Source organism: Pteropus medius, unplaced genomic scaffold (genome assembly GCF_902729225.1).
Source record: "Pteropus medius unplaced genomic scaffold, Ma_sr-lr_union100, whole genome shotgun sequence".
Classification (NCBI taxonomy): Eukaryota; Metazoa; Chordata; class Mammalia; order Chiroptera; family Pteropodidae; genus Pteropus; species Pteropus medius.
In genome coordinates, this window is record NW_024353909.1 from 4,593,075 (window position 1) to 4,613,427 (window position 20,353).

General features: G+C 48.7%; 1 long non-coding RNA gene and 1 pseudogene across 1 annotated transcript; both read left to right on the forward strand.

The window, feature by feature from the left end:
* Positions 1 to 4,947: 4,947 nt before the first annotated feature.
* On the forward strand, positions 4,948 to 5,066 carry LOC120594021 (uncharacterized; annotated as a pseudogene).
* A 1,889-nt stretch (positions 5,067 to 6,955) lies between these two features.
* On the forward strand, positions 6,956 to 20,346 carry LOC120593873 (uncharacterized). The gene is made up of 3 exons (XR_005650457.1): positions 6,956 to 7,103; positions 8,420 to 9,237; positions 19,880 to 20,346. It is a non-coding gene; the product is annotated as an uncharacterized LOC120593873 (long non-coding RNA).
* Positions 20,347 to 20,353: the final 7 nt, after the last annotated feature.

A 20,353-nucleotide genomic window follows, 5' to 3' on the forward strand; every position in this document is an offset into this window, starting at 1 on the left:
ATACTCTCTAGGGTACTGAAGAAATAAACTAAGCACATCCATGCAATGGAGTAGTATTCAGTAGTTAGAATCAGGTAGAAGTGTATGTATGTACAGGAGGAAATGGTGTTCAATACATCTTGTTAAGGGAAAAGCAAGTTGTAGAACATAGGGGAAGCCATTCATGTCAAAAATAATGTATATGCACACATAGTATGCATAGGAACAGGATTGGAAGGGAGTACATGGGGCAGAGACAGCTAGGAATGGGTAGAGGCAAGAACTTAAGCTTTATCTGTATTGTTTGAATTTTTCTTACAAGAACATACTTTCCAAATCTACTGTCCTTAATAGGGAGCCGGACAGGCCCTGCCTTTACTCTCAAAGGAGATAAGGTCCTACTCTAACTCTGTGTAATCTGGGCCAGTCAATTGGTTACTCTGTGTCTCCTTGACACAATCTCTAAAATGGGGTAGTAATAGTACCAAATGCCTGAGATTGTCACGAGGATAAGATAAAATGCTTGACTCCATAGTAAATGCTCGAAAAATACTAACCATTTGAAAAAGAGAAAAATTCTGAGATGTCCTAAAATTAAATCACAGCAGTCTGGAGGGTGGGAGGAAGAGGTAAGAGGTTAATCAATTAACCGCCTGCAGGCCAAAACCAACAAAAGACTGCTCACATTCCTGAACGTGTGTGAAAACTTTCAATCAACTTACAGGTGCCGATTTAAAAAAAAAAAACTTCAAACCACCAGACTCTATCCTGCTTATTATGCATGAGCTTTCTGGCTTGTTGCCCACAACCCACCCAGAAGTTGGAAATGTTTCTTCCTTACTGACTATGCACCTATCCTAGAACAGTCCCTTTCGCCTCCCGCCCCATTCCATTATCTATAGCCAACATAAATTTTTTCAAAACAATTTACATCTTTCTTCTCCAAACTCATTGCATAAGGGAGACTTCTCCCCCCTCCCAGCTCTGGGACTGCGGGTATGTTCTTCATCCAGCCCTGCTTCTAGTGGTTTAGACTATATGTCTCAGGGTGTGGTCCTTTTTGGGACTAGCAATGACTCACTAAACCCTGTCACAAAAGCTTTGAGCTGTAAAGATTTTCTGTTTAACCTATCATTATGATTATTTTTATTGTTATTTCCGTGCTGATCCATTAAAGCAGGGTCTTCGGTTTGTCCACTGTGGTATCCTCGGTCACTAGAACAGTGCCTAGGACATTATAGGTGGTGAAAAAAATCTGTCGAATGAATGAATAAAGAGCAGTCCTCTGCTGAGCTCCCACGACCCCACCTTCTCCCCTAAATCTCTCTCCTTTCCTCAAAGTCTTCTCCCACTAGAGTCATTCTCCTTTCTTCGCTTGGCCCAGGTCTCATCCTCCTTCCCACACTTCAGTGCCTGCTCTTCCTTCTGTGAACCCAGGAGGCCTCCAGGGAAGTGATGAGCTGCCTCCTGCTGCTGCTGTTCTCATCAATGCAGATCCCCATTCTGCAGCGGAGTGGGAGGCAGGGATGCCTGCAGCTGCGGCTTAGGTGGGAGCTCAAGGAAAACAATGAGGCAAAGGGCTTCACCCCGCCTCCTAGAGCAGGCATACTGGAGGAGTGGGGGTGGTTCCAAGGCCACTCGCACTTCTCAGCCCAAGAAGCAAGGATATTTAAGGAGGGTTTTTAATAAGGTGAAACCCTCAGTGCAATCTGTCAGCAGTAGACACAAAAACACATAGCTCTCTGCCGTCTAGGGTAGACAGAGCCATAAAAAAAAAATATTCTGATGTTGTTAATACAGGGTAGAATCTAGTGGTTAAATACAAGGGTGTGAAATCAGACAAATCCAAATTCCCATCACTTTCTTTGTGAGTGAGCCACTCAACCCCTTTGAGCCTTCATTTCATCTGTAAGGCTACAATAGTATTTACCTCATCAGGTTGTTGGAGGATTCAAGGAGCTAATGCACATAAAAGGGTTAGCACAGTGCCTGGATAGAGTAGGTATCAAACTTCCTTATTAGTAAACAAACATGGCAGTGAGTGGAGAGTACAGGTACCGGAAGGCTTCCTAGAGGAGGGGCAATCTGCAGGGCCCTGCATGAGATGTGTGGCTGCTGCTGATAGCAGGATGTCCCTCAGGAATCCAGGACTGCCCATGGAGATATCTTAAGCTGGGTGCCCCAGATGCAGAGCCTGAGACAGGGATTCTTGTGCAAATGATTGATTAGGGCAATGAGGGAAGCAGGATATGGCATGTGAAGAAGCCAAGCGAAGATGTAAGTTCAGCTAAGTCTAGCCTCAGTCTGATCCTACAGTGAGCTCTGAAACATTAAATGCACCACAGGGTTTATCCCTCTTAGAAGCCAGGGAGCTAGACTTTGTACCCCACTTCAGTCATTCATACGCTGTGGGCCACTGGGGGGTGGGGAGGGAGGAGCATAATTTCCCAGGCATCTCTGGGCAAAGCAGCTCATGGACTGAGAAGAATTCTCCACAGAAAGGTGAAGCTGTGAGCCATTAGCAGCCAACACAACAGCTGGAGAATGGGTGTACCATCCCTTAAAGGGATGTCACCAATAGCATTTACTACAGGGAGACTGGCGAAAAGATGGGAACTGGATGAAGACAATGGGGAGAGGACATTAAACTCTCCTGCTGGGCCTTCCAAAGAGAAAATGAAACAGCTGGTATGGTTTTTAAAAATTAAAACACAGACTTGAAAGCATAACCAAACAGCGAACACTTTGGGGAGAGCTATTAAGTGTGCTTCATCATTAAGTGGCCCCTCTTCACTTACGCCTGACCATTGCCATTGGCAAATGTCTTGTGCAGTATTTTCCAAAGAGTGCTTCTATAGGATGTTAAAAAGTGTTGCTGCAGAGAGGGTGCAGAATCATTAAACAAAGGTAGATAGGTTTATTTTCTTCTTAGAACTTTTAAAAATCGATATACTAGATAAACAAAATATAGTATATCCATACAATGTAATATTATTGAGCCATAAAAAGAATGAAATACTAATACACGCTACCACATGGATGAACCTTGAAAACATGCTAAGTGAAAGAAGTCAAGACACGAAAGACCATATATCGTATGATTTCGTTTATATATCTAGAATAGGTAAATCCATAGAGACAGAAAACAGTGGTTGCCAGGGGCTGGGGTGGGGAGATGGGGAGTGATTGCTTAATGGATACAGGGTTTTCTTCTGGGAATGAAGAAAATGTTTGGGGACTAAAGGGACTGGTTACAAAACACTGAATTGTATGCTTAAAATATTAGTTATGTAAATTTCACCTCAATACAAAAAAAACCACCTCAGCCTGCTTGTTGCTAATGGGTGTCACTGCTCTCAGGCCTTCTCAGTGGACAAGGAAGGGAGATGGGGATGAGGAAATTAAGAAGTATAAATTGGCAGTTACAAAACAGTCATGGAGATTTAAAGTACAGCACAGGGAATACAGTTAATAATATTGTAATAACTATGTATGGTGCCAGGTGGCTACCAGACTTATAAGGGGGATAACTTCAAAAGTTATATAAATGTTTAACCACTATGCTGCACACCTGAAATTAATATAATATTGAATGTCAACTGTAATTGAAAAATATTTAAATAAAAAAAGAAATTGCTAGTTCAAATGGTGTATGTGTAATTAGAGGAATTACCAAGCTGTTCTTCATAGAGGCTGTACAGATTTCAGTCACACTGGCAGTGTGCAAGAATCTTTCTTCTCCACACTCTTGCCAAGATAGCTGTCAAGCTTTTTGATCTTTGCCAATCTGATAGGTGAAAAATGATACCTCAGCATGGCTTTAATTTGCATTTCTTTTACTAACAGTGAAGCTCTGAGAAAATAAGTGTTGGCAGGGACGTGGAGAAACGAACCCTTGTGCACCGTTGTTGGGAATGTAAAATGGTAAAGCCACTGTGGAAAATGTTCCGGTGGTTCCTCAAAAAATTAAAAACAGAATTTTATCTTACAATCCAACAACTTCACTTCTGGGTATATAACTAAAAGAATTGAAAGCGGGACTTAGAGAGATATTCGTACACCCATGTTCATAGCAGCATTATTTGCAATAGCCAAAAGATGGGAGCAACCCGAGTGCCCATCAGCGGGTGAATGGATAAAACGTGGTATATACATACAATGGGATGTTATTCAGCCTAAAAAAGGAAGGAAATTGTGACATGTGCTATAGCATGGATGAACACTGAGGACATTCTAACTGAAATAAGCCAGACACAAAAGGACAAATACTGTCTTCATACTTAAATGACATCATAGTCAGATCCATAGAGAAAGTAGAATGGTGATTGTCAGGAACTGGGAGGGGAGAGAATGTGAGGATTGTTTGTTTACTGGGTTTATATAAAAAGAGTTCTATGGCTGGATGGTGGTGATGGTGACACAATAATGTGAATGTACTCAACACCACTGAACTGTACACTTAAAGTTGGTTAAGAAGGTAAATTTTACATTATATGTGTTTTACCAATTTTTTTTTAAAGGAATCTCTGCAACTTTTCAAGTAAGCTGTTGTGTTTCGTTTTCTGTGAACTATATGTTCATATCCTTTTCACTGCTGGTGTCTTGGTCATCTGATTTGCAAAAGTATTTTGTATTAGACTTTTACCTCTAATAAAAAATTGCAAAAATTTCTTCCGTTTTTCCACTGACTTGGTTTTTGTTGATTGTTGTTATCGTTGGTTTGGTTTTTAGCTAGGTATGAGGTGGAGCTCTGAAATATTTTTAAACCGTTTTATTATGGAAAATTTCAGTACATGCGAAAGTAGAAAAAAATGTTATGAACCCCAGATAATCATCATCTCCCAGCTCCAACAATAATCAACCTTGTTGTATCTATATCTTCCCCCCAATCCTGAATTATTTTGAAGCAAACCCCAGATATATGATTTCAGTATATATCATTAAATAAGTTCTCTTAAAAAAAAAAACAACTACTGTCATGCCACCCTGAAGGTGCCCGATTTCCTCTGATCTCAGAAGCTAAGCAGGGTCGGGCCTGGTTAGTACTTGGATGGGAGACCACCTAGGAAGACCAGGTGTTGTGGGCGTAAAACAAAAACAAACCACACCATTAGCACACTTAAAATGAACAATTACCTAGTATCCAATAGTCAGTGTTCAAATTTCCTCTATTCTCATACAATTTTTTTTTCCAGTTTGTTTGAATCAGGATTCAAATAAAGTCCATACATTACAATTGGTCAATATGGTTTTTTAAAACTTAGATTCTCCTCTAGGTCTTTTTTTAATTGCAATGTATTCATTGAAGAAACTGGGTTATTTGTCCTGTACAGTTTCTCACTGAATTTTGTTGATTGCACCCCCACCCCCACCATGGTTTCAAATAGCATGTTCCTCTGATAACTGTATTTTCTGTACACTGGTGTTGTCACATTTGGGGCGATTTCTTTTTTTTTTTTTTTGGCACTACTTTCAGAGTATCGCACTTCCATTAGGATCAGTTATCTGTCTTCGGATGACTCCAGTTGTCTACTTTTCATGATATTGGTAGCCACTGGTAATTTTGGCCTAGATCCATTAATTTATTGAGAGTTGGATTAATTTTCTAGCAGATGGTTCCCCAATTGTCCTTGCACTGTTTATAGAATAATTCATCTTCTTCCCCCACTTATTTGAAATTTATTTTTATCATAAGCCAAATTTCCATGAATATTTGAGTTTATTTCAAGACTTGCAGGTCTGTGTCAAGAATCTATCACATTATTTTAACTGTACCTTTATGATATGTAATACCTACAAGGGCTAACACCCTTCACTACTATTCATTTTGCAAAACTTTCTTGACTACTCTGGCTTATTATTTTTTCCAAATGAATTTTTTAAATCAATTTATCTACTCTTCCTTCCCATGTCAAAAACAAACAAAACTGCTGGTATTTGTACTGAGACCATATTAAATTTATAGATTGATTTCCTTTTGATAGTCATCCAATCCAAGATCTTAGTATTTTTTTTTTCCATTTCATTTTCATAACTCCAAAAGGTAAGGTACATTATTATTATTATTCCCATCTTATGGATAAAAGAAATGTAACTTTCTCTGGGTCACACATACCATTAGGTGTGGGAGCTGCCAGGTTGGTCTGACTTTAAGCCCAGGGAGGGAGCCTGTTCCTCTTTGCACTTTGCTGCTTAGTAGCTATCTGCCTCCAAAGCCCTGTGCTCTCATCCACCATGTCCCCTGGCCTGTTTCACTGCCTCTCTTTCATTGGACAATTTACCTGCAAAGCTAGGGTTTTAAATGAATGATGCAAATTCAATTGCTATGCAAGGGGTGAGGCTCACGTGGGGCTGAGGCAGCTGGGGAGGATCTTCTAGGGGAGGAAAAACATAAGGTAGACTTTGGACAGTCAGGCAGAATTTGGGTGGGTGGAGAAGATGGGAAAGCACGACCAGCAAGGAGAAATGAGTGAACCAATGTGACATCTAATTGGAAGGTAATGAGGGTGATGATGGGGGATTCTGTTGGAACTGAGGGACAGAAAGGGTTCCTCTGTTCTGCCCATAAAAGGGCATCTTAATTTTCCCTGAATAATCCGCTAGGGAGATTTGGGAGATGGATGTAAACTCCAAAAGTCTCACTGACCTCCTGCCAGTGAGGGAATGTTGCCATTGCATGGGATTCAGGTTCAGAGCCAAAGCTCTTGCAGGGCCTGGCAACTGGTTTCATTGGTAGAGTATGGGGTTGCGTGTGGATCACTTAGCCTCCCACAGCCTGTGATGGGGACACAAATCTAAAGGAAACAGAAAAGCATTCCAGAGTCAGCCTTAGTCAGGGTCCAATGCCTCTGGTAGCCACTTGGATCTAGGGAACAACTCATCCACTCTTTTGGACCTTGGTGTATAGAAGAGAAGCTTAGAGCCTGGGCCCCCAGGACTCAGAGGGGATACCCTCTTTGTTAAAGATAAACAAAGCTGGACGCTAGATGAAGTGGTAAAGACAGACTTTAACCAGTAATAACTATTGCGATAAGGAAGAGGGTCCAGCGTGAACTGAACTCAACTCGGACTCGTCCAGAAGTGACCAGATGTTTTAAAGGGAGTTTGAGGGAGTATGGAAGAAGGTGAGCAGCGGCTCAGTAGAATCAGGGGAGTGAAAGATGAAAGGGTTGGTTGGTTTAACTGCTGATTAGGCCAGCTGTGTCTGTTACCCGGTGATTATGGGAGTTAGGACTCTATCTTCTCGGGGGACTCGAAGACAGAGGTCCTACCTTTCCTGATAGGAATGCCTTCCTGGTCCGTGGGAAAGATACGCCTGAGTTGTAGGAGATACATATACATCCCAAAGGGACAGAAGTAGGAGTCACAATTGTAAGCCCTTTCTAATAAATGCTCTAATAAGAGGTAGTCAGGAGCCTATCATTGGGGGTTGGCTAGAACAGTAAATTCTTTGGGCAGCCTTGAGTTTTATCAGGCAGGCACTTTAAAGGGGTCTAGGATCATCCTAGGGCATGTGGCTTTGAGCTGCTAGAAACTATGTTATTGTGTTTTAATGTAAGGGAAGAAGGTGGATGAAAGAATTTGCGTTGAGTGTAGTTTTTAAAGGCCAAGGTTGAGGCCTATGAGAGAACAGGTCTCAGAGGAACCTGGTCAAGCAGAGAATCTTTGTTACCTTACAGCTGAAGAGTCTGAGATCATGGCTGAGGATGATGGTCACCAAGTGTCCCCTTCAGAGATCTGTAGCATCCAGAACACCAGGGCAACAGGTGGTAAGGAGGGCCTGCCTACCTGGGTAGGTGTGAGAGTCACTCTCAGGTACCTGACAAATCAAAAATCCACCTCCTCACCTTGTGCTCCCCTGCCTGTTTTAGGTCAGAGCTCACCCAGAGCTCACGCAGAGCTCACCCAGGTCAGAGCTCACCCAGAGCTCACCCAGACAAATCAAAAATCCACCTCCTCACCTCGTGCTCCCCTGCCTGTTTTAGGTCAGAGCTCACCCAGATTCCACTGAGCTGACCCCGTCAGAACTTTACCCAACAAACCCCAACAGAAGCAGTTTCTCAAAGTGGTTCCCCAGCAAGCAGCATCCGCAGCATCTGGGAGCTTGTTATAAATGCAAATTCTCTGGCCCACTGGAGTTGATGAAACAGAAAGTGGGGGTGTGAGCCAGCCCACTGACTTACAGGCCTCCCCTCTGCCAGAGCGGATGAAGCTTGGATGGTGAAACTGCAGTCGGCCTGAAACTTCATAAAGGATTTGAGCTAGGTTTGGAAGTGTGGAAAGGGGAAGACATGGAAAAACATGTACAATGTGTGCACCTTACCCTAAGCAGTAGGGAGCTAAGGGTATCCAACAGAAGAAGAGTGAGACTGGAATGAGAAGGGTACCCCAGTGCGTGAGCGCTCCAAGAAACCCACAGACATTCGCCCCCTTTTCCTAGGTGGAGAAAACCCCACACCCACGCAGCTCCCAGAGCTCTCGCCTCGGGCTTGGACTCAGCAGCCCCGCCGCACGTCCGCTTTGCAGAGCCCAGGCATGAAGCCAGCTAGCCTCAGGTCACGGCTCTTCGCGAGCGCGAGTGGAAACGGTACCCGGGATGCGCGTCGCGGGGGAGCTTCTCCTCCAGCCCGGCTTGGCCGCAGCTGGCCACAATCGCGTCTAACAGGCATCCCGGACTAGTCTGCACCTTCCTGGAGTCCAACGCGGACCCGCGGAACAGCACGCCCATATCTGTTTCCTACGCCGTCCCGGCCTTCTGGAAACGGAGATTTCCCATCCCCCCACCCCTCCAGCGCGGTGGACCCCCGAGCCCCGGCCGAACTACAAAGCCCACAAGCCATAGCGCGCGCGCGCTGTCTTTTGGGAGTAGTAGTCCTGGATGAGGGGTACCCCTGTCATTTCAGAGCTGGCTGGACTCCACATCCCAGCATGCCCGCGCGCGTGCGGGAGGAGGAGGTAGAGGAGAGACCCGGAGGATATGAATGGGGAGGGGGCAGCCGCCTCCCTTTCCCCCACCCTTCCCTTCTAGCTGGGCCGGGGTGGGGGGAGGGGCCGGACCGAGGTGGCGGCGGCGGCGGCGGCTCGCTCCGGTAGGGCAGGGCCGGCGAGGGCGGGACTGGCCCGCTGCGGGCGGACGAGGGAGCCGCGGAGCTAACGGGTCCGGACGTCGGCGGCGGTGGCGGCGGCGGTTTTCTGCACGGGCGGAGGCGGCGGCGGGAGCGGCGAGCATGGCCCGCGCGGCGCCTGGCGCTGACTGAGGTGCGCGGGCGGGATGAGGGCGGGCAGGATGTGGGGCGCCCCGGGCTCCTCGCTTCCCCGAAACCCCTCTGCGCGGGCAGCTGGCTCGGCCCAGCGGCCCAGACCGGCCCGGTCCACCCCGGTAACTTCCTCCAGGTCGGGGCACTGGGCTTCCCCATGCAGGCGGGGATCCTCTGGCTTTGGCCTCAGTCCCCATCCTCGCCTTCTGCTGAAGCGCATCTAGCAGCTCCCTGCCCTCCAGGCGCGACTGTTCCACTCCTTGGTGGCAGCCCCCAGCCCCAGCCCTGGGCAGCACTCCCTGCCCCAGCTCCGACTTCCAGTCCACTACCTAGTTCCTACCCCCAGCCTCGTGTGCTCCCGGCCTCGGCACTATCTGGAGACCGTTTCTCCGCTCCTCTTGGCCAGAGGCTGTCTTTACACCATCAGCATCTCTCCTCTTTCCCCTACCTGGCACTGCCAAGCCTTTGGACCTAGCCACACCCACTGGCCCAGTTCTGTCTGATAAGACCTAACAGCTTGACCCCCTTCTTATTTTGGAGAAACTGAGGCACAAGCCAGGAACTCGGCCAAGGCCAGTGCTCCAGTCCTGTGGGGGCTGGCTTGAGCCCATGTCTCGAAATGGAAGAGTCATTTCTTCCCTCCAGTCATTCTTCTGTGACCGGACCAAACTTCCCAGCGCCCTGCTGCAGCTCTGGGCTGAGCTCACTTTAGTCTCCCCTTTAGCTTTCTACCACTTCTGTGTTCCCCCACCCCTGCCTTCCAATATCCCACCTCTGGCCCTCTCTGTCTGTAGAATATCAACCACCCATTGTTTGTTTGCTCAAGTTCGCCTTTTGATTTTTATTTCTTGCCAACTACATCCATCTCCCATCTTGCCTCTTGCTTCTCAGCTGAGTAAAGCACTGTAGAACAGTCTAAGGTGGTGTTGGGTTAATGAGGAGACAGAGGTGCTTGTAGCAGAAGGGGACTGGCAGCCTCTTTCAGCCAAAGCTGCCCAGGGGGCTTCAGGGAAACAGTCATTGCTAGCCAGTAACTCACACACTCATCTTGTGTTTGGGACAATTTGCCCAGAAGCTGGTTGATTGTCCCTTCCTCTCATTATGTCTGGTGGGCTCAGAAGTCCCTCTCAGATGGAAGGAACCTTCTGCTGTGGTGGAGGTGGCCTTAGTATAAGAATAGTCTGGGAGACCACGCCCCTAAGCCTCATCTTGTTTCTGTTGCTAACTTTGGAGGGGGTTCCGGGTCAGGGAAGGATGCCTGCCAGGTGCCCTGAGCTCTTTGTGGAGGAAGGCACAGTGTCTAGGTGGCGATCTCAAGTATAGTCATGGTGTTCAGGATTTGAAGGCAAGAGGGAACCAGGGCTCAGAAAAGTGGCACAGATTTGCCTGTATAATTCAACTTTTTGTTTTCTTGTCTTCCTTCGGCAGATTTGCCTGGGTTGTCCCTTTCTAACCCAATCCTCAGTGTCTCAGTGGGAAGTGAGGGGAGGGAGGGAAATCGTTAAGCCATCAGGAGGGCTTAGGAGGCTCTAGGAGTTGTTGGGTCCTGAATGCGCAATCTTGATCTGAACCAGATAGTTCTTGACTTCAGCACCCTCTCTCTCATCCCTCCCCTTTGGCTATGAATAGGATGCCTTTAACCTTGTAACTCAAGAATGGAGGAAGGGAGGCCAGGGGGCCAATTGTCTGTGTATGTGTTTATGTCTGCATCTGCACACTGGGGTGCAAGCTTGCTTGCCAGGGGTCTGTGGGAGTGACCCAGCCTGGGGATGCATTGCTGTGATGTGCTGTGGCATGCTTACAGCCCTGCATGAACCTTCTGAGCCCAAACCCCAGATAAGGCCAATTTCCAGACCCCTAGGAATCACTGGGTGTGGCCTTATGGGAACATTTCCTAAATGCCAACCAAGTCTCTGGACCTGAGACATACCTCAGACCAAGAATCACTCTTAAGAAAGCTACCCGTGTTTGAGGAGTCCAAAAGAGCAACACTGGGGATGGTTTTTCCCCAGAACTGGTGTTGTCCTTTCCCAAGTCATGATAAGAGAAGATCTGAGGGATAGGGGTTTGGGGAGAGGGGTGGGAAACTGATTCCTTTGTCTTATTCTATACCACATCCTACCTTATATATTTGTGTACTTGATTTCGATTCCCATTAGACTGTGGAAGTTCTTCACATGCGCCCTCATTTCTGAAATAACTCAACCTGGCTTGGTCCTTAGCACATAGTAGGTGTAGGTGTTCAGTAAATGTTTGAGGGTCTTAATGGTCAAAGGTTTAGGGAAGGATTCCTCACACTTAACCAGGCACCAGAATTCCCTGGAGAGTTGTTTAAGGCACAGATTGCTGGGCCCCACTCCGAGTTTTCTGATTCATTCTGTCTGGGCGAGGCCCAGAATTTGCTGTTCTGCCTGGCTCCTTGGAGATCACGCTTTGAGAACCCCTGGTTTGTGGCCATCAGTAGTTGCTTGGGAGATTAATCCAGGCAGGTGGAAAATCTTAAAAGAGACTTCCTTCCACCTCGTGTCCCCACCCAGTCTTATTCTGGCAGTCGCACTGGATTTGCCTTTTTCCTTTCGTTCTAACGCTGCCCAATGTTGGTTAGGTTGATGGCAGGGGTAACTTGTGGTGCCTGAGCTCTCAGTCTCGCTGTAACCGCGTAGCAGACACTGCCCCATGGTTACTTGAAGAAAGGCCCCACAAAAGCAGGCAGGACATTCAGGAACCAGGGCTTTGGGAAAAGGGTGGCTGTGTGGACATAGGGAAAGAGACGCTGAGCCAGGCACTCGTTTGACTGAGCCCACAGGCACTGCTAGAACTCCACCTGCCCCTTCAGGGCCCAACCCAGAGGCCTCTTCCGAACTCTCTCAGGAATGACTTCTGTCTACTTCCTGAGGCCTCTGAGTTGGGCCCTGAAGGGGCAGGTGGAGTTCTAGCAGTGCCTGTGGGCTAGACTGAGCAGGTTGGGATGCTTACAAAAGCCAAGTCCTACCATAGCTGCACACTGGACAGGATGCCTGGAATCTCTGAAATTTAGAAGTGGGAGGAATCCCTTACATTGTCCTTTTACTTTGTAAAGCATTTTCCACCTGTTGTTTTTTGGGAGATTTATAAAGCAGATACAGACCCAAGTGGGGTTACTCAGAAACAGAGATGCACATGTGGGTCACACAGCAGGCCTCAGGACTCCTGAGTCCAGCCTTCTGACAGAGCATGTGCTAAACCAGTAGCTACTAATAGCCGGAATAATGGCTGCTGTTCACTGAACGCTTACTACTTGCCAGGTAGCATGCTAGGTGCTCTCACATGTTAGCTCATCAAATCCTCATAGCACCGTTGTGAGGTTGGCATTATGGTCACTGTGTCTTAGATGAAGAGCTGAGACAGAACTTTTGAGACTTGCCCAAACTCAGACAGCCAGTAAGTGGAAGACCTGGAATTCAAATTCAGATCTTTCCCATGCTCTTTGTCACTCACTGTCTGCCTTGCTCAGCATACCTGTAATTGTCCTTTGAATTGTCTGCCCCCAGAGCCTGATGAATTTTACTGAGCTTGGAACTGTCCTGGGTGATATGGAGGAGACAGTCACCAAGTCACTGTCTTCTGGGAGGAGGATAAGACAGGTACACCAGTGTCTACAGTGGGAGGCAGAAGGGGCAGCCAGAGGCTCGTAGGTTTGAAGGAAGTAGACAGAAGTCATTCCTGAGAGAGTTCGGAAGAGGCCTCTGGGTTGGGCCCTGAAGGGGCAGGTGGAGTTCTAGCAGTGCCTGTGGGCTAGAGAGGTGTGCTGGCCAGTAGGTGGAGAAAGTGGCCATCACGGCACTTTTAGGGAGTTTTCCCTTTTGATTGGAGCATAGGAGATATATTTCAAAAAGCAATGAGAAAACTTATTGGATTTCGTTAACCAATGTCACCATAAAAAAAAAAAAATGGCAATGAGAACATCCTGTTTGTTTACAAGCAGTAATTTGGCCGACTTCAGCACAAGAGAACTTCCTTGGAAGGCTATGGGAACTCCCAGAATCAGAGAGATGACTTAGCACCCAGGTCCCCTCCAGGATCTTGGAGTGGGTATGGCAGGAACCAAAGGCCAGCCTGTTCAGGGTACCACTGTCACCAGGATAAATCTGCTTCGGCCATGCTCAGTAATTTTGTCGCCACAGCTTGGGATTCACATCCCAGGGAGGAAATGCCTGTTTGGCCCAACCTGGACCATGCTCCCTCTCTTAGTTGGGGAAGGGCTGGTGGCATAGTAGGCAGTACCCTCAGACTAAAGTTCCAAGAAGAAGGAGAAATGGGCACTGCAAGAGATCAGTCCAGAAAGGTGCTAGGCAAGGACTTGAACTGGCAGGCGGTGAAGGGAGTGTTTAGTTCTGACAAGTTTCTGAGCAGGCAAAGTGCAGACTGGCAGGAGGGTATGGCTGAGTCAGAAGGGGATAAATAAAGAAGGGAGGGAGGAACCGGAAAGCTAGAGAGGGTCCAGGTGAGACCCTCTAATGAAGGCTGAAACTTGGTAGTAGAAATGCAGAAGAAGGGACTGATTCTAGAGAGATTGTAAAAGTAGATACAGTGCCTGCGTGATGAGGTTGGTTCCTTTGGCTGAAGTGGGGTAGTCGGAGAGGAAGAGTTTGCAGGAGAAGATGATGTGTCCGTACTTTGGAGGAGCTATGTGCAAGATGCCGACAGCACCCCCAGAAGCCCAATGAGCTCATTCCTCCTGACTCCAAGCTGCCAGAGGTTTGCAGCCTCAGCCCTGAAGAGGTGGGGCCTGAAAGTCCCAGGGGCCATGTACAGCCCCAAAGCAGCTGCAGCTTTGTGGCCAGGGCTCAGTACGCCTGCACCTCTTCTGTCTCCACACTTCAGCCTGGGGTGGGCTTCTCCTCCCTTGCTCTCAGTTCCCGTGTCCCGACTTCCCCCACCCCGTGTTCCACGTAACCAAGCCCTTGCCTACTAAAGGGCCTGGCACAGCTCTTTGGGGCCCTGGGTTTTCAGGTGTTCCTCCCTTTCTGCTCAAAAGCTTGTTAACAGTAAGTCCTTGCTAACTGTCAGGGCAAACATCTCCAAGTGACATTTCCCAAGGAGAGGGTCTGAACTTTGCTTGCTATCTGGGGAACATAGGCTTTTCTTCCAGTTCTGCCATGCTCATCAGGGATGCCTGTGTGTGTCCCTAACCAGCCATCCTAGAGTAAGTACTTCTCGGTGCTTATTTATAACTCATTATTGTAATTACAACATATCGTCAATCTAGCTTTCATGTTGCCATTGCAGATCTCGCCTAAGGCTTCAGGGCATAGACTAGGCTTTGGGCCACCCCAGCTTTCCAGCTGAGAACCGGGGCAGTTTCCTCCTACAGTAATGGAAGGGCGGGCTCAGGGTCCTCGCTGGGACAGGGCAGGAGGAGCTCTGCTGAGAGGTGCTTTATCCCCACAGATTCTCAGAGAGAAGGTCATCTTCTTGGGCCGAATCTCCAATTCCAGCTGTTGGCATTCAAATATACTTGACATTTTGCCGTCTATGAATGCAGTGTGTAATGCCATGTACAATAGGGTGAACTGGGAAACCTAGAGAAAAATGTAATTTTTAAAAATTTTGATATCAATACTAAATTTTTATTCGCATAATAGTAATATTAAAACAAAACACATCGTTCTGGTATAAGATGTTGAAAAACATCCTTAACCCAGCTTCCTCCTTTGGGGGGTTGTGATTCTGTAAATGAGGAAGCTCAGAGGGCAAGCAGTTTACTGACCTCATCAGCTGCTGTGGTGGCACATGGGTCTCCTGCCTTGAGGGCAGTGTTCTCTGTCCTAACGTCCTTTATTTCTTATATCTTCGTGGATTCTGATCTTTGCTCAGTATCTTCCTTTTCTCTTTCCTGTCCTGTCCTCTCTAGGATCAAGGTGAGAAATGTACCAGAGGGTCGCACAGAGCAGCCCCACCTCTGTCTGGTTAGGGTGTGAGGCCCTTTTGCTCCCCTAAGGGCTGACTTGCAGGGCTTGAGAGAGGGCAGGAAACCCCGAGGTGTCCGGGCGTGACCCAGGAAACCCAGAGAGCAATCGTCACCCTACTGTGCCCTTTCTCTCCAAAATCCTTCAGCTGTAAAGTTCGAGCGCCAAGGGTTCCAGCTATCAGTATCAAGTGATTGCGACTTAGTCTGTAACTGAACTTGGGTGGGAATAAAGTTCAGCAGCCTCCCAGCCTGAGTAGATCTGCACCCTTCTGAGGAGGAAAATCAGCAGTAAACACAAATAGCTAATTGGTCTAGGGGGAACTGCTCAGGTATGGAAAAATCGACAAGTTTATTTGTGTGGCTAAAGAGAATTCGGAGGGCTAGCAAGGAAGGGTGAGAAGTGGTTACAGGAAGAGGCACAGGTGAGGGAATTGGGGGTGGGAATGTTCTCCCAATTTTGCTACCCCCACCAGCCCCCAGCCCCCCCCCCCCCCCCCCCGCCTCCCCCCACTCCCTCCTTCCTTCTGTGCTGGGTTCCTTTGGGTATGAAAGGGACATGAATAACTTTGAATCTTTCTCACCACAAGCGAAGTTGCCTGCAGCCCTCATTCCCACCCAAGTTCAGTTATAGACTAAGTCGCAATCACTTGATACTGATAGCTGGAACCAGAGTCAGCAGGAAATGAAAGTCTCTGCAGACCTTTGACGGTGTTCATGAGAGAGAGGAGCCAAAGGGAAGGAGGCCGTGTGGACAAGGCAGAGGAGGGGAGAGGGCCTGTGAGTCGGGTCGCCAGGTCACAAAGGAGTTTCCAGGGGTCGGCCTTCTCTCTTCAGTCCTGTCCCAGAAGGCCTGGTATTTCCCTGAACCCATGCTCGTCAAGCTCCTGGCTGGTGCCTGGGGCATCCGGTGAAGCTCAGGAGGAGAGCCCAGGTACCACAGGTAGGGGAGACAGGACAGGCTGAAGGGGGTGGGGAGAGGAGTGAGGACTCTGTTTAGGCTTTTGCAGTGTCGGGAGCCGAGCTGGCACCTCCCTCCACAGGAAGATGCTGGGAAATGGGGAGCAGAGTAAATCGTTTACGTCAAAGAAGTTCAGCCTAAGACCAAAGAGGCAGCTGTTTGATGAAAGATTTTTCTCAGCGCCTGAAAAGCAATTCACACTTAACCCTAAAGCAGCAGTGAGCAAACTTCTAGGATGAATGTAAGTTCTAATCCTCAGTGGCATTTCCTGTGCTTAACACAGAGGTTATCTCCCTTCGAACCTGGGCAGGGTACTTTGGAGGGTGTCCCCTTTCACTCAGGCTACCCATTCTGGAGATTCCTGCCCATTCTGGACCAGATCTGTGGGCCTACCTTGCTATTCATTCTGTGCAAAAATAGGGAGAGAAGCCAGCAGGCCCTCCGTTGACAGCCAGCGAGGCCAAGGTGAGGCCTGAGCTGGCAAAGGGCCCCAAAGCCTCAGGATTCGGTTGTTTGGCTCTTCCAAAGCAGAAGCAGCTTGTGTGATCGGGGGTCCCCTCAACGATTTTCACAGTCCAGGGCCCAGTTAATGTGGATGCATTAGCTACCCCTGGGAAATGGTGCCATGCGACCCGGGGCAAGTCTCTGCTCTTCTCTGGGCCTCCGAGTCCTCATCTGTGAATAAAGAATCTGAAAAACTTCTCAGAGATTCGCTCTCAAACAGCGTGTTAAACGCAGCAGAGAATGCCGTATCCTGAGACGGGACGTCGCGCTGGGGGCATGGGCTGCTGCTGTGCAGTCCAGACGTCCATGGGAATCAGTTCGACCTTCCTCCTAACCTGCTTAGAAGCACCGAAGAGCAGCCAGCCTGCTCTGGCCTCTCTGGAGAACTTGGGCTCCTGCAGCCAAGAGAGCCGTCCCCAGGCCTCCTATTGTCCTCATCCCCCCCAACCCTTGCTCTGGGTCTGTCCTGGGATCAGACAGAAAAACCCATCTGGTTTCTCATAACATTCCTCCCTTCCTACACGGGCCACCAGTTAGGTCCCAGGTGCCTGTACAGGATTTCCATTTCCTTCTGCTCCCAGGGCCGCCACCCCCTAATCTGGGCTCTGCTCTAGCCAGGTTTTTTCCCAAAGCCAAGGGTGGGAGGTGGGATTCCAGGCTAATCACAGGAGGGGCCTGATCAGCAGCACAAAACACCTACTTCGCAGGAGTTGAGAACTGCCTGGAAGGAGATGGGGTAGGGTTTCGTAGAGGAAAGAAGGAAGGCCACGAGGAAAAGGCAGCACATACCAGGTTGCAAAGGCCTGGACCGAAAGCCAGGGAAACCTGGAGACCTCAAGATCAGTTTGGGCAGAGCGAAAGGTTTCTTGCATCATTGCCCAGTACGGAGGGGCAGGATGGGGAAGTCTGGCCCGGAGATGGGCCCTAAGACCCACCGTGGCAGGGAGGAAAGTGTAGGCTTTCCGCCTTGGGCTGGGCTGGTCACCCAGGACTGTGCTTGCGGGAAGTGTGGGAGGCCTTGTTAATGACTGTTCTCAGCAGGCTGCAGGCTGCCAAGGGTCAGTGTGATAAGAGAGAAGAGATAGACTTCTTGAGTTTTATCCTCCTGACAGCTGCCTTCTCTCAGCCGGCCCCACAGACACTGACAGTCTATTGTGGTGCTGCCCTTGCTCTCTCTCTCATTCCTGAAATACACACGCCCTGGCTGTAGCCTAGCTGGGTTTTCCTGGGCCTGGCTGCCGGCTCCCTTCCCATCTGTAGTCAGATGAAGTCAGCACTGGGGGAGGGTCAGTCCTGGCAAGGCTGAGCCAATTCCGAGCCTGAACTTGAGGTGGGAAGACACCTCGGAAGGGGCCGAGGCTCTGGGCTTAGCAGCGACTCCCAGAACTGCCTGGTCCGTTTTGGTCTCAGAGTCACCCTGCCACTCAGCCAGCCAGACCTGGGTCCAGAGGGCATTTGGGGAGTTCCTCCCTTGCCCCAGAGCGTTGTGAGTCCAGCTGTTTTGCTGGAAGGAGTGGAGATAGACATCTGATGGGAACTGTGCAGGTCACTTTGGCGCCTCTGTGCAGAATGAATCAGAGGGGTCTCTTTAGTAGATCTGGGGCTTTAGCAGCCAGAGGACTAATGTAGCCGAAAGAGGACAGTTCCTTAGATTGTGTGTTGGTGGCAGACGTGGAGAGAAGTAGAAAGATGAGTGATTTCGGTGGTAAAAATCAGGTGCACTTTTAATAGGTTGCCTGAGGGAGGCTGAAGGAAGAAGGAGGCAGAGATGACTCCCAGGTTTCAGAGTTGGATAGACGATGTCCCTTTCCCAGAAACTGGGAATACAGAAAGGGGACTGCATTTGGGTGGGCTTAGAGCATGCACGAGTCTGGCTTGGGGCAGGTTAGAGGTACCCAGCATTTTGGGGTATCTCTAAGGTACGTCATCTAGGGAGTAGCATCCAGAAATGAATGGGATAGATGGGTTTGGAGTTCAGGAGAGTGTCTGGCATCATTTGAAAAGCCAGATATGACTCTTAACAGATTGAGAGACAGGTTTGGAAAGTGTTCCTCCAAAATCTATTACCAGACGAGGAATGGAACTTAGGGTCCTGACTTCCCATTGCTTTCCATGTCCAGGGTCGTCTTCTCTTTCCCTGATCACTTCAGCTGGTTTAGAGTCAGTCTGGGCAGCAAAAGGCATGGCCCCACCCCTGCCGAGTCTTCCCTGTGGTTGGAGGACTCTGGTGGTGGGCAGGACTAACCCCAGGCCATCTAGGAAGACTGTGCATGTTGGATCTTTCCTATCTGCACATCCGGGCAATATCCCTACCTAGAGAAGACTTTGGGTCCTGACCAGAACAGAACAGAGCCACTGCTGGGAATCCCAGAACCACTTTTGTTCCTGCGGGCTTGCAGGCTTCTGGGCTGGGTTGACCTATGAAGCACAGGCATTTAGAGACAAATTCGGGGGCAGCCCTTAAGCGATACAATAAGTAGCTTTTTAAAATTCTTTTAAATGAAATAGAAATTGGTTATACATGTGTGCAAGATTGTATCAGTTGGACGACTTCAGTTACAACGGCCAAAAATCCAACTCAGAATGCTCTTTGATAAAAGGGAACCAGTTGACTCACACTCGAGGGTTTGGCTGGCCACATGCAGGGAAGATGAGGCGCTCTAACCACTTCCATCTCACCCTGCTCTTCTCTGTGGTGACGACACTCAGTCCCTACGTGGTAGAAGGTGCCTGCCATCAGTGCGGGCCTCCACCCTCTCAGCATCCCTTCCCAGGATTCCCATAGGAGTCCTGGGTGCTCTTGGAATTGGGGCCCATGCCTAACATTGGACCAAGTACTGTGGCTGGGTGCATTTAGTGCTCTGGCCAGGCCTGGGTTTTATGGCACAGAGATGGTTCCCCAAAGGAAGGTGGGGTATTGTTCAATCTAGACACATCATGTGTCGAGGCAGCAGGCAGTGCTAGGTGTGCACATGGACCCTTAGAGACCTTTCAGTGGCTCCCAGCCTGACTAAGGTGTCAGAAATACCACTGTAGACAAACTAGTAAGGATTTATTGCCATTTATTAATTTACTTTGTTAAAACCTAAATGCTAGAATATAGAGTGGAACTTGGAATCATTGAGTCATTCTATGTACAGAGCAGGAAGTGGAGGTTGAGAAATTTGCCCAATATCCTCAAACCAGTAGACAGAAGAACTGAGACCAGAACCTGGACCTTTTGACATGCAGGCTAGGGGCTCTTACCAGAATGAAGTGGCATCTTTTAAGAAGAAGACCCCTCGGTACCCCAGCTACCATCCACAGGAAGTCATTCATCCCCTGGACTGCAGGACAGGAGCTGACAGAGGCAGGTTATGGCAAGTGGTCTCTTCTTCGTGGTGGCCCAGGGCTGTCTGCGTGGTGGTTGGTGATACGCAGGGGTCTGTCTACACTGTGACTTCAACCAGTCCCAGTAAACAGAGGAGGCATTGGCTTTGCTCTGGCTGGCTTCTGCCCGGTGCTGCCTCTGTCTCTTCTCCATCTCTCCTGTCATCTTGGCTTCCTGCATGCTCACCCTCCCCCTGTGTTGTTTCCGGCTGGGGCCTGGATAAGGATGCAGCTCCAGGGCTGCTGTGCCTTCCGGATTACGTTGGAGTGTTTCCTACTAGGGAGATTTGTGCCCCTCTGTCTTCTCCCTTGAAAGAGAATGCCCAGGACAGTGGT